General features: G+C 40.5%; 1 protein-coding gene and 1 non-coding gene across 5 annotated transcripts in view; one reads left to right on the top strand and one right to left on the bottom strand.

Moving 5' to 3' along the window:
• Positions 1-17,524, bottom strand: part of ACYP2 (acylphosphatase 2) — a 180,248-nt gene that overhangs the window by 12,024 nt on the left and 150,700 nt on the right. The window lies entirely within an intron of this gene.
• On the top strand, positions 6,913-7,019 carry LOC113247637 (U6 spliceosomal RNA). The gene has a single exon (XR_003313324.2). It is a non-coding gene; the product is annotated as a U6 spliceosomal RNA (small nuclear RNA).

Below are 17,524 nucleotides of genomic sequence, written 5' to 3'. Positions count from 1 at the left end.
CACAGACAGCAAGAATAGATCAATCTTTTGAGCTGACTCTGAGGGAGGGGAGAGACAGAGAGGAGCTTTATACGTCTTTAAGGTTCTGTTCTTGGCAAGCAAGCCTGCCTCGATTCTGAATTCAATGCCTTCCAATATTTATGAGCGCTTTGTCTCAGAAGAACAATATTTGAGGAGGATTGTTTTAATAACACACAGTCTAGGGCGTTTTCTATTCCAGATATGTTAAAATCTACTCCTACGTGAAGCCAAATGAAAGGCGAGTTGGCCAGACTCCCCTGGATTTTCACCCCCTCACCCTGACCTTTCCACCCCCCAAATGCTCACAAGCAAACTCAGTGTTTGGGGTGATGCCACGAGCTGATAGAGGACTACTAGATAGTTTAGGGCCGAACTGTGACCCACCCAGAGCAGAGGTCATTATTTTATACATTTTTTAAGCCTTGTTCCTGGCCCTATTTTATGTCCCCACCCTTGTTTTTTGTCCTCCTTCACTTTTAAATGTACGCTCTCTCCTTACAGTTTTACATTTTCTGACAAATCACTTTATACCTTTGTTCCCACATGATTTAAACACATAAAGCTGAGGGGTTTTTTTCTTGCTGATACTGTTCCTTCGATTTTATAAAGGAAATTACTGGAAAGGAGGGTAGAGATTTATTTATGGAGTTGTGCTTTCTCATCGACTTTAGTAGATACTTTTTCCATTAAAGCAAGGCATGTAATGTTCTGAGGTCCTAAAGACATGTATCTTTAGGGCAGTGATCTCCGTAGCTGGCTGCCAAACTGTCGATGGCCCTGAACTTGGGGACTAAGAGCTCTCAGCCTTGGCCTGCGGCAAGGGTAGCTTGGACCTGGGGGGCTCCCCTGAGCGGAGGGGACTGGGCAGGGCAAAGACCTCGAGCGTGGTGCTGGGTGAGAGCCCCACGCAGTGCTTTCATGGACCATGGGCTCTCCCAGGCTAGGCCAGGGCCGGTCTAGTGCGAGTCCCACAGAGAGGTGTGTGCGGGGGCTCTAAAGACAATTCATGAAGCATCTCCCTGACAGTACTGAAAATAATTTGTGCAGAATTCAATCTAAAGAACAGTTCGAAGGAGAATGGAGAGGCAGCCAATAACACAAGAGCCACTGGAAAAAACAAGTAATTTGACAGGTGGAAAATGAGAAACAAAAACATTAATGGAAAGAAGACCGTCAGGGTGTCTTTTAAGGGCATCACCGGTGACAGAGCATATCGCACTACATGTTGTTGACCCTAAAGACGGACGCTTTCAGAATGCCTTTAAATATTCGCCAAGAAGTCAAAATACTGAAACTTTTTTATTGGGACGTTTCATAATTAGGGAAATGGCTTATCTTTTGAACCTCTCAGGGTTAAAAAATATATATATTTTGAGAGTCTCATTTTCCCCTAGAAGGGTATTTATTCTTTAAGTCCAAGTCCGTGACTCGGTTCATAGGGAGGCGCATGATAGGGTGTGAGGACAGCGCTGAAGCGTCTCAGTTCATACGTATCCGCCCACGAGTGGTACTTGGATATTTTTCAGTACTAACATATTCAATGCACATAAATTTCAGTCTGTTTAAAGAGATTCCGAAAGTAGCCATTTCCTCTCAAAAGGTTTTCTTTTTTTGTATTCATAAAAATATATGCCAGTTTATTTCCTCCTTTTACAAAAACAAAGATCAAAACCGAAGATGAAGGGAAAAAGTACATATCCTCCTATCATTAATGATTTTTTTTTTTTTTTGCAGATAGTAAAAAACAGTCATTGCTAAATCCCAATGAACCCTTTGGCCTAAATTTTAAAAACTAAAATCACGTGTATTGTCACCTTAGTAACAAAAAATTTAAAGAGTGTGTGCTTGCTAAATGACTTTAAACAGTTGTCTTTTTCATAAATCTTATGAATAGCTTGATACCAGAATCTTAGACAAAAGGACATCGTCAGCATACTCCAGTTGCCTATCTAGTGGGAGGTGACAAGGGGAAAGAAGAGCTTACAGGCTGAGAGGGGGAAGGGAGGAGAAGATTTAATGGAAGACGCTGAGAGACAGGTAGTGATCTCTCTCTAAAGTAAAATTCTTCATCATTTTACTATTGCATTCTAAGATGTGCTCAGTTTCTCCGATCCCATTAATAAAATGATCAAAGAATGTCTAGTCCCCAGGATCAAAATGCAATTTAATTAATATGACATCTCCCTCTTCTGAATCGAAAGCTTCTTAGAGAGTAGATGGCTGTCATATTTAGTTTTCCAAATGACTTTGAGATGAAGCCACTCAAACTGGGCATATAAACCCAAACTCACCAGAGTGATACGCTTGCATTTGAAAAATTAAAAGTCTGAGGTTTCATAAGTTAGAAGCACAAAGCTGAAGTCAGAAGATAGGTCCTACTGTGGAAGAAACTGGCCTCCCTGACATTGGGTCTAGAAAGTGCTCTTTGGGCCTGGCAATCATCCAGATGAGGACTAATGCTTGGGAGCCTCTTCTAATTAGACACTCTTTCCTGCTAGAGTGCAACCTGGATCAAAGAAAGAAAGAAATTAGCTAGCAGCTTCCTCTAGAATCCTATGAGGCATCATTACCTTGGTAGAGACGCCAACAGTCTTCAGTGGTCTAGGAAATTGATCCTAAAAGCTTTCTCTGAAATGATCAGGTTTAGAGGCACAAATAAATGCTAACCAAATTTACGGATCAATTTATAAAACAGAATAACATGTATTGATTTATACCGGGTGCTGTATTTGTCAAATATATCATCCATTTGTGCAAGAATTTTCCTACCGAGGAAGCGCGCTGAAACGGAATTGCATTAGATTGCTTTCTCCGGTGTAGGCATATTTTGGTTTAGAGAATCTATACGGATAGTACCTTCTTCCCAAGGAAACACTGAAGAAATGATAATATAGATCTCCTTTTTACAAACTCTTCATCACCCCCTGCTTTTCACTTCGCACTTCATTGCCTCAGACAGCTTAATGAGGCTGTCTTTGTTCCTGTCCTGAGCACATTCTCTGGTCACCTGGGTGATACAGAAACACACTCCAGGCTGTTTCTAGGGCAAAGACAAGGAAAACCCCATCACTTTACTGCACCATATTTACAAACTACATCTTAAGGCAGTTTGCTTTGAAAGAGCGGATTTTGTTTGTTTTCACTTGGAAGGCAACATTTCTGCTCTGTTCTCTAGGTTCGGAAGAGGTGAAAGAAGCGAAGCCCTTTCTAACAGTGGTTGTAGGGGACTGCAAGAAGGGCCTTTGCCACAGACAGAATTATTCAGAAAGGGAATGCATTGAAGGGTCCTGATGCTGTCCATGGCAATGAAGCAGTAGTACGCCCACAGCAGCACAGTCAGTGTGCCGTGTCAGGGAAGGTTTCCATTACTCTGGTTGCTACTCAAACTGCCCTTGAACGTAGAGGCTTGAAACAATATTTATCCTGCTAGAAGTCTGCAGTTTGGGCAGAGACAGCTCAGCTCTGCCACACTCCATGGAGAACAAAGCTTGAAAGAGGAGGACAGGAATAACTGGAAGGCTCAGGGGCTTACAGGTGTGGCGGGTGATCCTGGGAAAACACAACGAGCTACAGTCTGAACAGCCGGGGCTCCTCAGGCTCTCCAGCCTGGTGGCTTCAGAGCAGCCAGACCTCTTACACTTGGATCAGCTCAGGAATCCAAAAGCGACGTGTCAGAGAGAGAGAGTGCCGGGTGGAAGGTGCATGGTCTAGTCATTCTAACCTGGTCTTGGTAGACACTGTGTCCCCTCCACTGCATTCTGCCTGACAGAAGCCAGTCACCAAGGCTTGCCCAGATTTGGGGGCAGAGGATGGCAAAGAATTCGTGAGCTTGTTTTAAAATTACCACAGTAACTTTGTATACCTGAAGAATTACAGGAGAATATACATTTATTTACTCATTCATTCAACAAATACTTACTGAGATTTTACCATAAACTAACTTAACCTTGCCTTCTTTAAGGATTCTAGGTGTTCTAGCCTGAGACAACTCATACTTGGACGTGATTTATGCATCATGAAGGATATATTTTGTTTCAGGCCTGTCGTATGAAAGTACTCAAACCAGCACAAAATATCAGATGATGACAGTCATCCATTGGAGACGAGTAGAATCTCAGCGCATAAATGGGTTTTTATTAGAACTCATTAAAAACCTGAGGAAATAGAAGTAAAAATCTTCCTTAGATACAAATATATTCTAGAAAATGTATTTGGTGAACAAATTTGTATAAGAGCAAATCATCTTTTCTACTAACTTTATACGTTTAGTGATGAATATATAAGTTTTCCTTGACTTCCCAAATATTCCAAATTGCCTAGTATGTGAAACGATGATTGTTCTCAGATGGACCGAAGATAAAATATGGAATACAAAGGCGAATGTATTGGCTAGGAATAGACTCAGCTGTGAGGCACAGTGACAGTGAACAAGAGAGATATTAACTTCTCCATCATGGAAGGAAGCCTGGAGGCAGGTAGTCCAGGACTGGTATGACAGCTCCAGGACCCTCAGAGAACTTTTCAGCTTACCATTCAGTTAGCTCTGGGATGTTGTCCTCATCTTCCTCACCTAAGATGGACACTAGAGCTCCAACCACCATATTTGTATTCTAGGCAGCAGAATGGAGGAAAGGCAAACAAAGGGGCCAAGAATGCCTTAAGGTGTAGTTTGTAAATATGGTACAATCAGTGAATGTTTTCCAGAAGCAGCTACACAAAACTTCTGATTACATTTTTTGGCTAGGGCAAGGGCACACTACATAAGAGACTGAGAAATGTAAGCCATGTCAACTTTATCCTGAGTGGCCATAGGCCCAGTAGAAGTCACTAGCATTCCCGTAGAAGGGGGGGGGGGTGGTTCCTAGAGGGCACAGAGCAGTTCCAGCCACAGTGTGGAAATCGAGTGCTCTGTTTTGCACACGTGCAGCCTGAGATGCGTCTTAGACACCCAACTAAACAATATATACGAATTTGGAATTTAGGGGAAAGACTGAACCTAGGATTAAAAACTGGGAGCTCATTGGCCTATAGATGATGTTAATACCATGGGACCAAATGGTAAAACACATGGGGAATGGATGGAGACCAGGAAGAGAAGTGGTCAGCCAGAGCGGCCACCAGCAGAAAAGGCTGAGAGGACATGGTGAGAGAGATGGGAGGAGAACTGGGAGACTGTGGTATCCTAGAAGCTAGGGGAAGAAAGGCGCTGAGGAAGACAGGAGTCTCCACAGTCTCACAGGCTGTGAGGAGTTTAACACAAGGCCTGAGAACTGATGACTGAATTCCTCAAGAAGGAGATCAAGGAGACCGGATGGGCCTGGTTACAGTGCAGAGGTGGAGGGCAGCGGCCTGCTGGGAGGGGCCGAAGGGGAGCTAGGAGGGGGAGGAAGCACAGACCGACACTATCTACAGCCTTCTGTGGGAGATGTGCTGTAAAGGACAGTAGCTGGAGAGGAATATGGGATCTAGAGAAAACCTTTAAAAACATGATTGTAGATAATAGAACGGATTTGCTTATGGAAATAAACTATCAGAGAAGCAGAAGGTGATGATATGGAAGAAAGGGATAATTGCAGTAGAAAACCAGGGTCCACTGTACACGTGGAGAGATGAGAAGAGTGTATAAAAACGGATAGACACAGAACTTAGACAAGAAAATAAGGTAAGAGATAATGAGAGAAATCAAGGAAAAATATGTGGCAAATGGATTCTGGTAGTGGAATCAAAGAGCAAATACTCAAAAGACAAAGAGGATTCATCTCAAGGGCCACCTGGGGTTGACTGGGTCTCTATGTTGAGCAGACCAGGACCCATCTCAGTGGGGGGACAGTGCAGTGATCAGTGATGTGCTCCCCAATGTTCTGACCTGAAATGCTTCGTAGCCTACTTTTGAAAGTGTGTTTTTTAAATTTTTTTTTTTTTAAGTAATCTCTACAACCGACATGGGACTCAAACTCACGATCCCAAGATCAAGAGCCACATGCTCCACCGACTGAACCAGCCAGGCGCCCCCCTGGTGGCCTACTTTTCACATCAATACTTTTTCACAAATTTTAATCATACTATGAGTACTGTTGTAATCTTTTCCACTTAATGACATGAAGAGAATTTGCTTTTATGTCAATGGATCAATCTCTACATCATCTTTTCAAATGTTCCTCAAGTCTTGCATCATATGGGTGGACCCTTTTGTACTTGCAACCTATTGTTGGAAATTCAGGTTGTTCCAATTTCAAAAATAAATGTTTATTTGTAAAACTCCTCCTACTAGATTACACTGACCTTGTGATCTGGAAGGCACTGAAGTAGTGGTTTAAAGGGATGGGCTGTTGAGTCAGAGCCTGATTCAGTCCTCTGAGAGTCAAATGACTGCTACCTTAGTTCCTAGCTGCACAGTCTTGAAGTTAGCAATCTGTGCCTCAGTGTCTTCATCTGTAGAATGGGGTTAATGATAGTTCTGTTTAGAGGTGATATGAAGATGAAAGCACCATGCTTAAGGGCATGGAAAGAATGCAGTAAAGGTTAGCTTGTGTAACGGCAGGAGGTTCATGTCTGTCCACCTCTATCCTCAGTGCCCGGCCCAGGGGCTGACAAGGAGAAGATGCTCAATAAGCCTATTGAATGAGTGATTTGTACACAAGATCTTAAGTAACAATATTAAAAGGTTACAATCCTAGCAGCAAAGAGAGTACTAAATTGTAGAATTCTGAGCCAAGATATAATAAGTTAACAGGGGGTTTATGTATAAGAATTACTTGGATAATTTTATTTTGTTCATTAAGACAAAACCTAAAATATACCATACATCATTGATTGTTTCACAATGCTGTTGTCTTAAATATGTGAATGCTTGTTAGAAATAATCATTTTTATTCCTAAACTGTTAATTAACTGCTCACTTTGGCAGCACATATACTAAAATTGGGACGATACAGAGAAGATTAGCATGGTCCCTGCACAAGGATGACAGGCAAATTCGTGAAGCATTCCATATTTTAAAAACTCTTCACAATGTAGGGATAGAGGGTATATACCTCAATATCATAAAAGCCATCTCTGAAAAACCCACAGCAAATATCATTCTGAATGGGGAAAAACAGAGCTTTCCCCCTAAGGTCAGGAACACCACAGGGATGTGCATCATCACCACTGCTGTTCAGCATAGTACTAGAAGTCCTAGCCTCAGCAATCAGACAATAAAAAGAAACAAAAGGCATCTGAATTGGCAAAGAAGAAGTCAAACTCTCACTCTTTGCAGATGACATGATACTCTATGTGGAAAACCCAAAAGACTCCACCCCAAAATTGCTAGAACTCATATAGGAATTCAGCAAAATGGCAGAAAATAAAATCAATGCACAGAAATCAGTTGCATTTCTATACACCAGCAATGAGGCAGAAGAAAGAGAAATTAAGGAGTAGATCCCATTTACAATGGCACCCAAAACCATAAGATACCTAGGAATAAGCCTAACCAAAGAGGCAAAGGATCTGTACTCAGAAAACTATAGAACGCTCATGAAAGAAATTGAGGAAGACGCAAAGAAATGGAAAAACGTTCCATGCTCACGGATTGGAAGAACAAATTTTGTTAAAATGTCTATGCTACCTAGAGCAATCTACACATTCAATGCAATCCCTATCAAAATACCATCAACTTTTTTCACAGAACTGGAACAAATAATCCTAAAATTTGTATGGAACCAGAAAAGACCCCAAATAGCCAACGGAATGTTGAAAAAGAAAACCAAAGCTGGTGGCATCACAATTCTGGACTTCAAGCTGTATTACAAAGCTGTAATCATCAAGACAGTACGGTACTGGCACAAACACAGATACATTGATCAGTGGAACAGAAGAGAGAACCTAGAAATGGACCCTCAACTCTATGGTCAACTAATCTTTGACCAAGCAGGAAAGAAAAGCCAAAGGAAAAAAGATAGTCTCTTCAACAAATGGTGTTGAGAAAATTGGACAGCCACATGCAGAAGAATAAAACTGGACCATTTCCTTACACCATACACAAAAATAGTCTCAAAATGGATGAAAGACCTAAATGTGAGACAGGAATCCATCAAAATCCTAGAGGAGAACACAGGCAGCATCCTCTTCGACCTCAGCTGTAGCAACTTCTTGCTACCCACATCTCGTCTCCAAAGGCAGGGGAAATAAAGGCAAAAATGAACTACTGGGACTTCATCAAGATAAAAAGCTTTTGCACAGCAAAGGAAACAGTTGACAAAACCAAAAGACAACTGACAGAATGGGAGAAGATATTTGCCAATGACATATTAGATAAAGGGCTAGTATCCAAAATCTATAAAGAACTTCTCAAACTCAACACCCAAAGAACAAAAAACCCAGTCAAGAAATGGGCAGAAGACATGAACAGACATTTCTCCAAAGAGGACATTTACAAATGGCCAACAGACACATGAAAAAATGTTCCACATCATTTGGCATCAGGGAAACACAAATCAAAACCACAATGAGATACCACCTCATACCAGTCAGAATGGCTAAAATTAACAAATCAGAAAACAATAGATGTTGGTGAGGGTGTGGAAAAAGGGGAACCCTCTCACACAGTTGGTGGGAATGCAAGCTGGTACAGCCACTCTGGAAAACAGTATGGAGGTTCCTCAAAAAATTGATAATAGAGCTATCCTATGATCCAGCAATTATGCTACTGGGTATTTACCCCAAAGATACAAATGAAGTGATCTGAAGGGTCATCTGCACCCCAATGTTTATAGCAGCAATGTCCACAATAGCCAAACTATGGAAAGAGCCCAGATGTCCATCAACAGATGAATGGATAAAGAAGATGTGGTATATGTAGACAATGGAATATTACGCAGCCATCAAAAATGAAATTTTGCCATTTACAATGACATGGATAGAACTAGAGAGTATTATGCTAAGCAAAATAAGTCAGTCAGAGAAAGATAATTATCATATGATCTCACTCATGTGGAATTTAAGAAACAAGGCAGAGGATCATAGGGGAAGAGAGGAAAAAATGAAACAAGATGAAACCAGAGAGGGAGACAAACCATAAGAAACTCTTACTCATAGGAAACAAACTGATGGTTGATGGAAGGGAGGGGTGTGGATGATGGGGTAACTGGGTGAAGGACATTGGGGAGGGTATGTGTTGTAATGAGCACTGGGTATTATATAAGACTGATGAATCACAGACCTATACCCTTGAAACAAATAATATATGTTAATTAATTGAATTTAAAGAAAAAAATAATAGCAAAACAAGCAAAACAAAACAAAAACCAGTAATACCTGCTTGTCGAAACAATCTCAGTCTTACAGGATACAAGTATAGGAAGCAGAAAGTGAAAGCTCTCCCCTTCCCACCGCCCAGCCCCACTCTTAGGCGTTGCCACCCTTTGAGGTACAGCCTTTGACCCCATTCCTGTGCATATACAAATACAAGTATACACAAACCTCGACGTGCATATACCCATACAGAGAATCATCATCACTTGATTTGAGGTCTCAAAATGGTGCTCTACTTTCATATTAAAAACAAAACAAAACCAGCTTCTAAGTGATTGCTATCAGAAAACACTGTTACCAGTCTGGTGTTTTTATCTGCTGAAGTTTGTTTCCAGTGGTGTGTATGCCTGCGAGTGACCAACTCAGTAGTGTTGTTTAATCACTTAAAAACAAGTCAAATGGTTTTGTTCTGTTAATAAGGAAGTGCTTTTTCTTAAACATTCATAGGAGTATATGGGGCGGAGGTGGGGGGTGTGGAGACACAAGAGCAGAGCTAAGACCAACTCAGGGAGAATCATGCTCTAGTTCAGAATTAATTTCCAGGATCCTGAAAATGAACCACAAACAGGGTGATCTGCCTACCATGGAGCCAAGTAAAGGCTGGAGCAGGCGGAGGACACAAAAGAGGACTGTGAACCAGTTTGGGAATTGCTAAAATTCCCAACACTAAAATTCCCAGCGCGAACACTGATTTTTAGTTTCCCATCATCCCTGATAGGATTCGCTAGTCGTTTATGGTTGGGGTTGTATTTAAAGCCCCTGATCCCCACCGCCAACAGACAGGGGAGTGTAACTCATCTTGGGACACAGTTACATTCTAAAGGAATCTGTCAAGGATTTGGAAAACTTGGCTATTCTTCTCAATTTTCCATAAGAGATTTTGATTTACTATGTAAGTCAAATTTTGGAGGCAAAATACTCAAATTAACAAAAATTTAATCTCCAAGGGAACTGGGGTCTCCCACGTAATGAATTATGAATAAAGCCACATGAAATGAATAGCAACAGTCACTTCAGCTCCTTTGTGGAAGGAGATAGGATATAAATAAGTAAACATATAAATGAAAAAATAAACAGTAATGAAGTTAGCTAATTATGTTGCTTGCTTCTGTTATAACTCCTTCATTCTAAAGAAGGAAATAATTAGTGGGTAGGGTACAATTACTATTTTTATAACTATTTCTTGTTCAGACATATTTAACTGAATTCATGTAATGGGGAAAAAGTGGAACTCGGTAAAGCATTTTCTATAATCCTCTGGGTTCTCTGTCACTTAAATCTGTATTTAACTCCTTAGGAAATGGTCACACAGTCAAGGTCTCCTTCCTGGTGCTCTCACTGGGAGTTAAGCTACTGTCATTTATAAGGATATGGTTCCTATTTTGTCTTTTTCATTTTATGTCATGATATCAGAGCCTAGAACCAACTTCTACATCACAAGAAATTGAGCACCCAGAATTCACCTAACTCTAGCTTGGGTGACTTCTGTCACATGATGTCTTTACCATCTAGTTCCAAGAAGATGGAGAATCTTAACCAACTGAAGTTGGTCTGGTCCCCAAACTCAGCCCATCCTCACCTTTCCTGGGCATGATTAGGCTAATCGTGTGTACCCCTCAGCCTACTGATTAAGACACTGGTACCCACAGACCATCCATGGACGGTACCCTGGACAAGCCTGATTTACTTTGTACGTGGTGCTTCCTTTGATGAACTGAATTAAATAAGTTACCAGGATATGATTTAGCAATCCCATTCCTGGGTATTTCTCCAAAAGAATTGAAATAGAGACCTCAAAGAGACATTAGCACTCCCACCTTCATTGCAGCACTATTCACGGTAGTCAAGACATGCAAACAACCAAATGTCTGTTGACAGATAAATGGATGAAGGAAGAGGAACGAATGGGTGAAGAAAATGTGGTATATACGTACAATGGAATATTATTCAGCCTTAGAAAGAAGGGTAAACCTTGGGTACATTATACTAAGTGAAATACATCAGTCACAGACTAATATTGCACCATTCCACTTATATGAGGTACCTAAAATATGGCTAAATTCACAGAATCAAAACGTAGAATGATAATTGTTAGGATCTGAAGGGAGGAGGAAATGGGGAGTTGCTGATCAGTTGCCATAAAATTTCAGTTAAGTAAGAGGAGTGCATTCTAGCGACCTGCTGTATAACACGGTACCTATCACCAACAGTACTGAACATACGAATGAATGAATACGAACATAGCTGTAAAGTTAAGAGGGTAGCTCTCATGTTAAGTGTTCTTACACACACACAAGTTATCTGGAATCCAAAGCATCAGGATATATCCAGTTGTCAGGAGAAGGGACGTGCGCCCCAATTTCTGAGCTGCGGTGACAAGGTTAATCATAACTAGCTTCTAATACTAAGTCACCATGACAGAGACTAATCAGGCACTGAGTCAAGGTAATAAACTGGAGCTGGTAACACAGAGGGTAATGAACTTTAGGATAATGCTCTGCTATTTTCAAAATGTTTTTGATTATGTTATTTCATTTAAACCTCCAACATCTCTTTCAGGAAGATATTTCCATTTACATATGAGGAGACCTGACTCATAGAGATAAATTCCTCTCCCTCTTGATGATGTCTCCTTTTCCACTTGAGTTTTGAATACTTCCCCCATATGATCCTGACACCTGGTAGATTCCCTTCCAACAATTAATAAATCAATAATGCTAAGCATTTAATGGAACATAAAAATATTTCCAGTTACCATCTCATCTCTCTGTTTTTCTCTCAATTTTCTCTCTTGTGTCTTATGAGTAAAATCTGTTCAATGCCTCTTCCCTACTCCTCGTTAACTCTTCAACCCATCGAAACTGGCTTTAAGTCTACACCCCACTACAGCTGCTCTCAGCCAAGTGATCAGAGACCTCCTTTGCACGAAATCAAAAGCATCACACATTTTTGTTGTTTTCTTACTTGACTTTTCTCCTCCTCTCAGCCCTAGGCTTCTGGGACACCCTGCTTTTGTCCTCCTCCCACATCTCCAAGTGATCCTTCTGAGGGAGAGTTGCTCTTACTTTGTTAAATCCTTACTTCTGATCTTTAGGCTTCTGCTCCTCATCCTCTGCTTTCAATCTCCATCCACTCTTTGAATGATTTCCTCTAAACCCAGATTTAATACAAAAGCTCCAGACTCACATACTCCTCTGCCTATTGAGTGTCTTCACTTGATTGTACCGTATCTACCCCACCCACACCTCCCTTACCCAAAGTGCTCTTCCTCCCACGTTCTGAAACTTGACAGAACCTGGGGAGCCATAGACTCTCAACATCCCTGCAGAGTCAATCAGCCAAGTCCTGTTGATTCTAGCAGTCTTTCATCTCGCCTGTCCATTTTTATTCCCCTTGACTTACATCAGCCTCTTCTCTACTTGCAGGAATACAGGTCAAGATTGGCTCTGAGGCTTGGGGCCATTACTTAGCAGGTGCCGTGAAAAGATTTGAGATTTGTTACCTTCCTGTTACAGTGTTCGGATCTGTACCACTCCTATTGCTGGGAGATTAGGGGCGGGGAGGAACTTGCTCAGGAACAGAAAATTATAAACCACAATGTTTGTGTTGCATCTTTATGATGGTTGAAATTTATCTTCAAATAGCCACAAAAGATGAGGTGTCAAATGCAAACCAATGAACAAATAGTTGTTAGAGATTTATTCTGTCACCTGTGCTGGGTATCTGGGTTACGAAGACAAGTAAGGGCACGGTTTCTATACCCAAAAATTCACCATCTAGTGGGAAGAGCAAATGATTAGAATTCAGCATTATGAATGGAATAACCAAGGACTGTGTGAAGCATTGTAGAGCACAGGACAGCTTTCATTCTTCCCTATTGCAGTAAGCACATAACGTGGCGGAGGAGGGAGTGACATCCTGCCTGAGGAGGAAGAGCAGGGCTTCCAGAAGATGTGAAAACTGCTCTCTCTCACAGAAACCTTAAGGGACTAGAGCTCTGCATCCTGACAGCGGGGATCTGGGGAATTCAGCCAGCTGTTTTCTCAAGTTACACAACCCAGGTGATTCCCAATCTCTACATCTCTAAAATCAAAGACTGGTTTGAATCAGAGGTTGGCAAGTATTTTCTATAAAGGGCCAGATAGTAAACGTTTTAGGCTTTGTGGCCCATACAGTCTGTCACAACTCCTCACTCTGCTCTTGTAATGCAAAAGCAGCCATAGACAATATATCAACAGATGGGCCTGGCTGCATTCCAATGCAACTCGATTTACAAAAACAGGCAGGATTTGGCCTATGGGACGCAGTTTGCCTAGGCTTTGTCTCAATGACCTCGAAGATGCCTTCTAAATTTACCATTCTCTTGGTTCATGAAATGGTAGTTCTCAAAAACGTGATATACTTGATATTTTTAAAATATACTTTTGTTGTGGCTGGTGAGCTTGGGAAGCTTAAATCAAATTAAAATAAGATTAAAAATAAGATTTGGGGTTTGATTTCTTGTGGGTCAATTAGATTCTCTGTTCCATGACCACAAACCACACTGGGAACTTGAACAGATTCCTGGTCCTGCCTGGAGTCAGGTAGAGCCATGTGACCAGGCAAACCCCAGGCTTTCCTGCTTCTACGAACAAGCCCCCACAGTGCTCCCCTAATGATGGCCCAGCAGCGTCCCGTCCTCTTTACACATGCGACAGCGCCACTGAGTCCATTTCAAAAGAGCAACTTATTTTCCAGAAAAGTTGTCAATGTAAAAGCTAGCTTTGGGAATCTACAGATCAATAGAAATGTCTCATCACCTCTTCATTAAACCAAATTGGTTTTTATGGCTACTACACAAAAGAAGGCTACAAAAGCATGCTGTTGGGTGCAGAAACTAAAGGACAGTCAGCAAACGACGTGGCATGGATACCAGCAGTCCTCCCTGCCTCCTCCCTTTCCTTTGGTAGACATTACTAATTAATTCTAGCACTTTTCCCCACAGAGCCTGGATATGTTCCCATAATTCTTCCAAACACACTGAACCAGGAAGCTACCCCAAGGTGACTGGCATCACCATGCTAGATTAAGTCTGTTGTCCTACTGCAACAGTTAGGCCTTATTCTTCCTATCATCTGCCCTTCTTACCACCACATTACTCTTGTTAAAAAAGATATAAAAATTAAAAAAGATGGGCATACAACATTGAAAATAGCAGCTCTAAAATTCAACAATACAAAATTAGAAGCTGTAAAATGTGCTTACCAGTTGGGTACTTGGGGCTTCATTATATTATTCTTTCTAGTTTTTGAGTGTGTTGGAACGTATGTATATAAAAAAATTTTTAAGTGTTTAATGAAGATAAAAATATGGTAGTTGGTAAGTGATACATTTATTACATAAAAATAAAATCTCAATTCAGTGATAGTACAGAACTGAGATACTTCCATATTGCCCTATTGTAGACAGTTTTGTGCCTGTGATTATTTAGCGTATGAAATTACAAAACAAATTCTACTATTGAAACCGTTTTACTAGTTTCTCAACAGGCATACTAAAGGATTTATCCAAGCTTCTAAATGCATGAAATATTTCTGGAAAAATAAATGGAAACCACCCTAAGCAGCTCCTTCCCAGGAGGAAGAACGGAGCCTTACTCTTCACTGAAGAGTAATCCTTGTGAAATTTTGTACATCCTGCACCTAGTGCCTAATTAGATAAATAAAATGTGGCTCCATGATTCCACTCCTAAAAACTTATCATAAGGTAATAATTGAGAACTAGGTAAAGATTTAACTCAAGGATGTTCACTTATACAGCAAGAAAATATTTCAAGCAATTTAAGTATCTAATAATTAGGAATTGGTTAAATAAATTACTATATTTTCATATAAAGGAATATACAAGATGAATTTTTACTTATAAAGATGTTCATAATATGGTGTTAAGTTTTTTAAAAGCAAGTTACACAACCGGATGGATAGTATGACCTTAGTTTTATAAGAAAATATATATGGACAGAAAAATATTTGCAAGATGTGGGGCACCTGGGTGGCTCAGTCAGTTAAATGTCTGCTTTCAGCTCAGGTCATGATCCCAGGGTCCTGGGATCGAGTCCTGCATCAGGCTCCTTGCTCAGCAGAGAGCCTGTTTCTCCCTTTGCCTGCTGCTCCCCCTGCTTGTGTGCTCCCTCTCAAATAAATAAATAAAATCTTAAAAAAAAAACAAAGACGTACATCAAAGTAATAATAGTAATCATCTCCTGAAATCTGGATGCTTTCCTTTCTTTCCTTTTTTTGTTTACTGTCAAATTTCTCCAATAAATATTAATTTTAAATAAAAGATTATTGAGAAAATGCCTAAGGAAATAAAAATAATTTTTCTCTTCTCCTCCTCTGTGAAAGAGCAGTCTGAACACAGAGAGAAATATAAAATTTGGTGTTTGTGATCGAAGTCAAAGTCATTACAAAAAATGCTGAAATTTTATTGACAATGTCTCTTACAGGGGGGTAGTGACATCCAGAGTTAGAGACTATCTAATATTTTACCAATGATACCAAGTCTTTTCAAGATTGAGTAACTCCAACACGGTTATGTCAGGAATGATTTTCCCCATGTGAAAAATACATTTTGTAATCTTGAAAACTGTTACACTAACATATATAGAATCTGTAATTAACAACGGAGGATGGTGGCTGAAATACGACATTCTGAGTGGGGGACTCCTATGGATTAAACAGGTTATTGTGGCCATGGCTGGGTGGTGAAGAGTCTTGTTCAGTGTGCTAGGGATTTAGACTTTTTCTATAAAGACACAGACCACGTTGTATTTCAGGATGCAAACTCAAGGTGCTCACAGAGGGAGTAAAAATTAAAAACAGAGTGCACCTGGGGCATTTTTAATTGCAATTTCTTTAACCTCCCCTACAAGTATAGAAAGGGCACACTAAAAGTTATTTGTTTCAGAAAAAAATACGTGATATATAAACGTAAAACCCATAGCAATTGTTATGTACACAATTAAAATACGTATAGTTACGGATATGCTTAATGTTGCATTTTATTGACTAAATATTAATAAGAAATTATATTAAATTGGAACTTACTTTGTCTTTCTCAAATGCTCTACACTAGGCAAATCAAGAACAGCTCAGATGTTCATTCTAAATCAATACATGCTGACATTCCCAGTTCACCTACATGGAACTCACGTAATATGTTAGATCCTGCATATCTGCTTTATCATTTCTCAGAGATTAATATTCCTTAGAAAGAGGGGGTGTTAAATACGAAGCCAGTCCCCACTCTGAGAGCAATCAGTTTCTCCCCGCGAGATCCTTGGGAAGCACATTCCTGAGGTTGCCAAAACAAAGTACTAGAAAATGTCCCCATTTCCTCTTATTCCAAGATTCGAGGGAAAATGTTAATTAAGAAAAAAGGGGGGGTGTTTGTTTCCTCATCTAATACCAGAAACTAGAAATACTCAAGCAGTACTTGTTTCCTTTCAAAATTAAAAACTGTTGAAAACCTGAGATTTTCGCCTCTCCCCAGTAGTCCCGCAGAGCTAACGCTCGGGCTCCTGGGTAGAAGAGACAGTGAGGTACAAGACAGAGGACCAGGTGCAAGGAGGCAGATGGATTTAGGTTGACATCATTCAGGCTCTCTCTCAGAGAATTTATGGCTTTCTACAACTTAAGGGCTTCCATGAACTTTCACTTGAATAAACACAGAGGGGCAGCCCGATAATAGTCAGCCCGTGGAGCTGGAGCATTTGAACTCAAGGTGAGAATAAATTTTATTGGAGCAGTTATCAAGACCAAGGTTCTTTAGGTGAGAAGGTCCTTGTCGTCTTCCTTCATCCCTCACCTTGCCCAGAATTGTCAAATACCTCTGGGAAGCCTGAAACACAGTCTAGAGCCTTCAGGACCACCTCAGCTCAGGTTGCCATGGCATTTTCTACAGCGGAGCCTTGTGCCTTCCCTTTCAAACCAAAATAACACTGGGAATGTAAAAAATACCTACACTATGAGTAAGTGATTACTGAAATTTAGTTAACACGATGTTTACTGTTTCCTCTTCTGGGACAATAAAGCTAACACTATTACAAAGCGGTAAACAAAACAAAACCACCACCAAATCCTGAAAGGAAAGACATCTGTGACTTTATTGCCTGTTTCTCAGGTTGCAATTGAATGCAGATATTTTGGATAATAAGGGATAAGGAAGGGAC

Source organism: Ursus arctos, unplaced genomic scaffold (genome assembly GCF_023065955.2).
Source record: "Ursus arctos isolate Adak ecotype North America unplaced genomic scaffold, UrsArc2.0 scaffold_8, whole genome shotgun sequence".
NCBI lineage: Eukaryota > Metazoa > Chordata > Mammalia > Carnivora > Ursidae > Ursus > Ursus arctos.
Note: the sequence above shows the minus strand (reverse complement) of the source record. Positions and strands in the feature narration are given on the sequence as shown.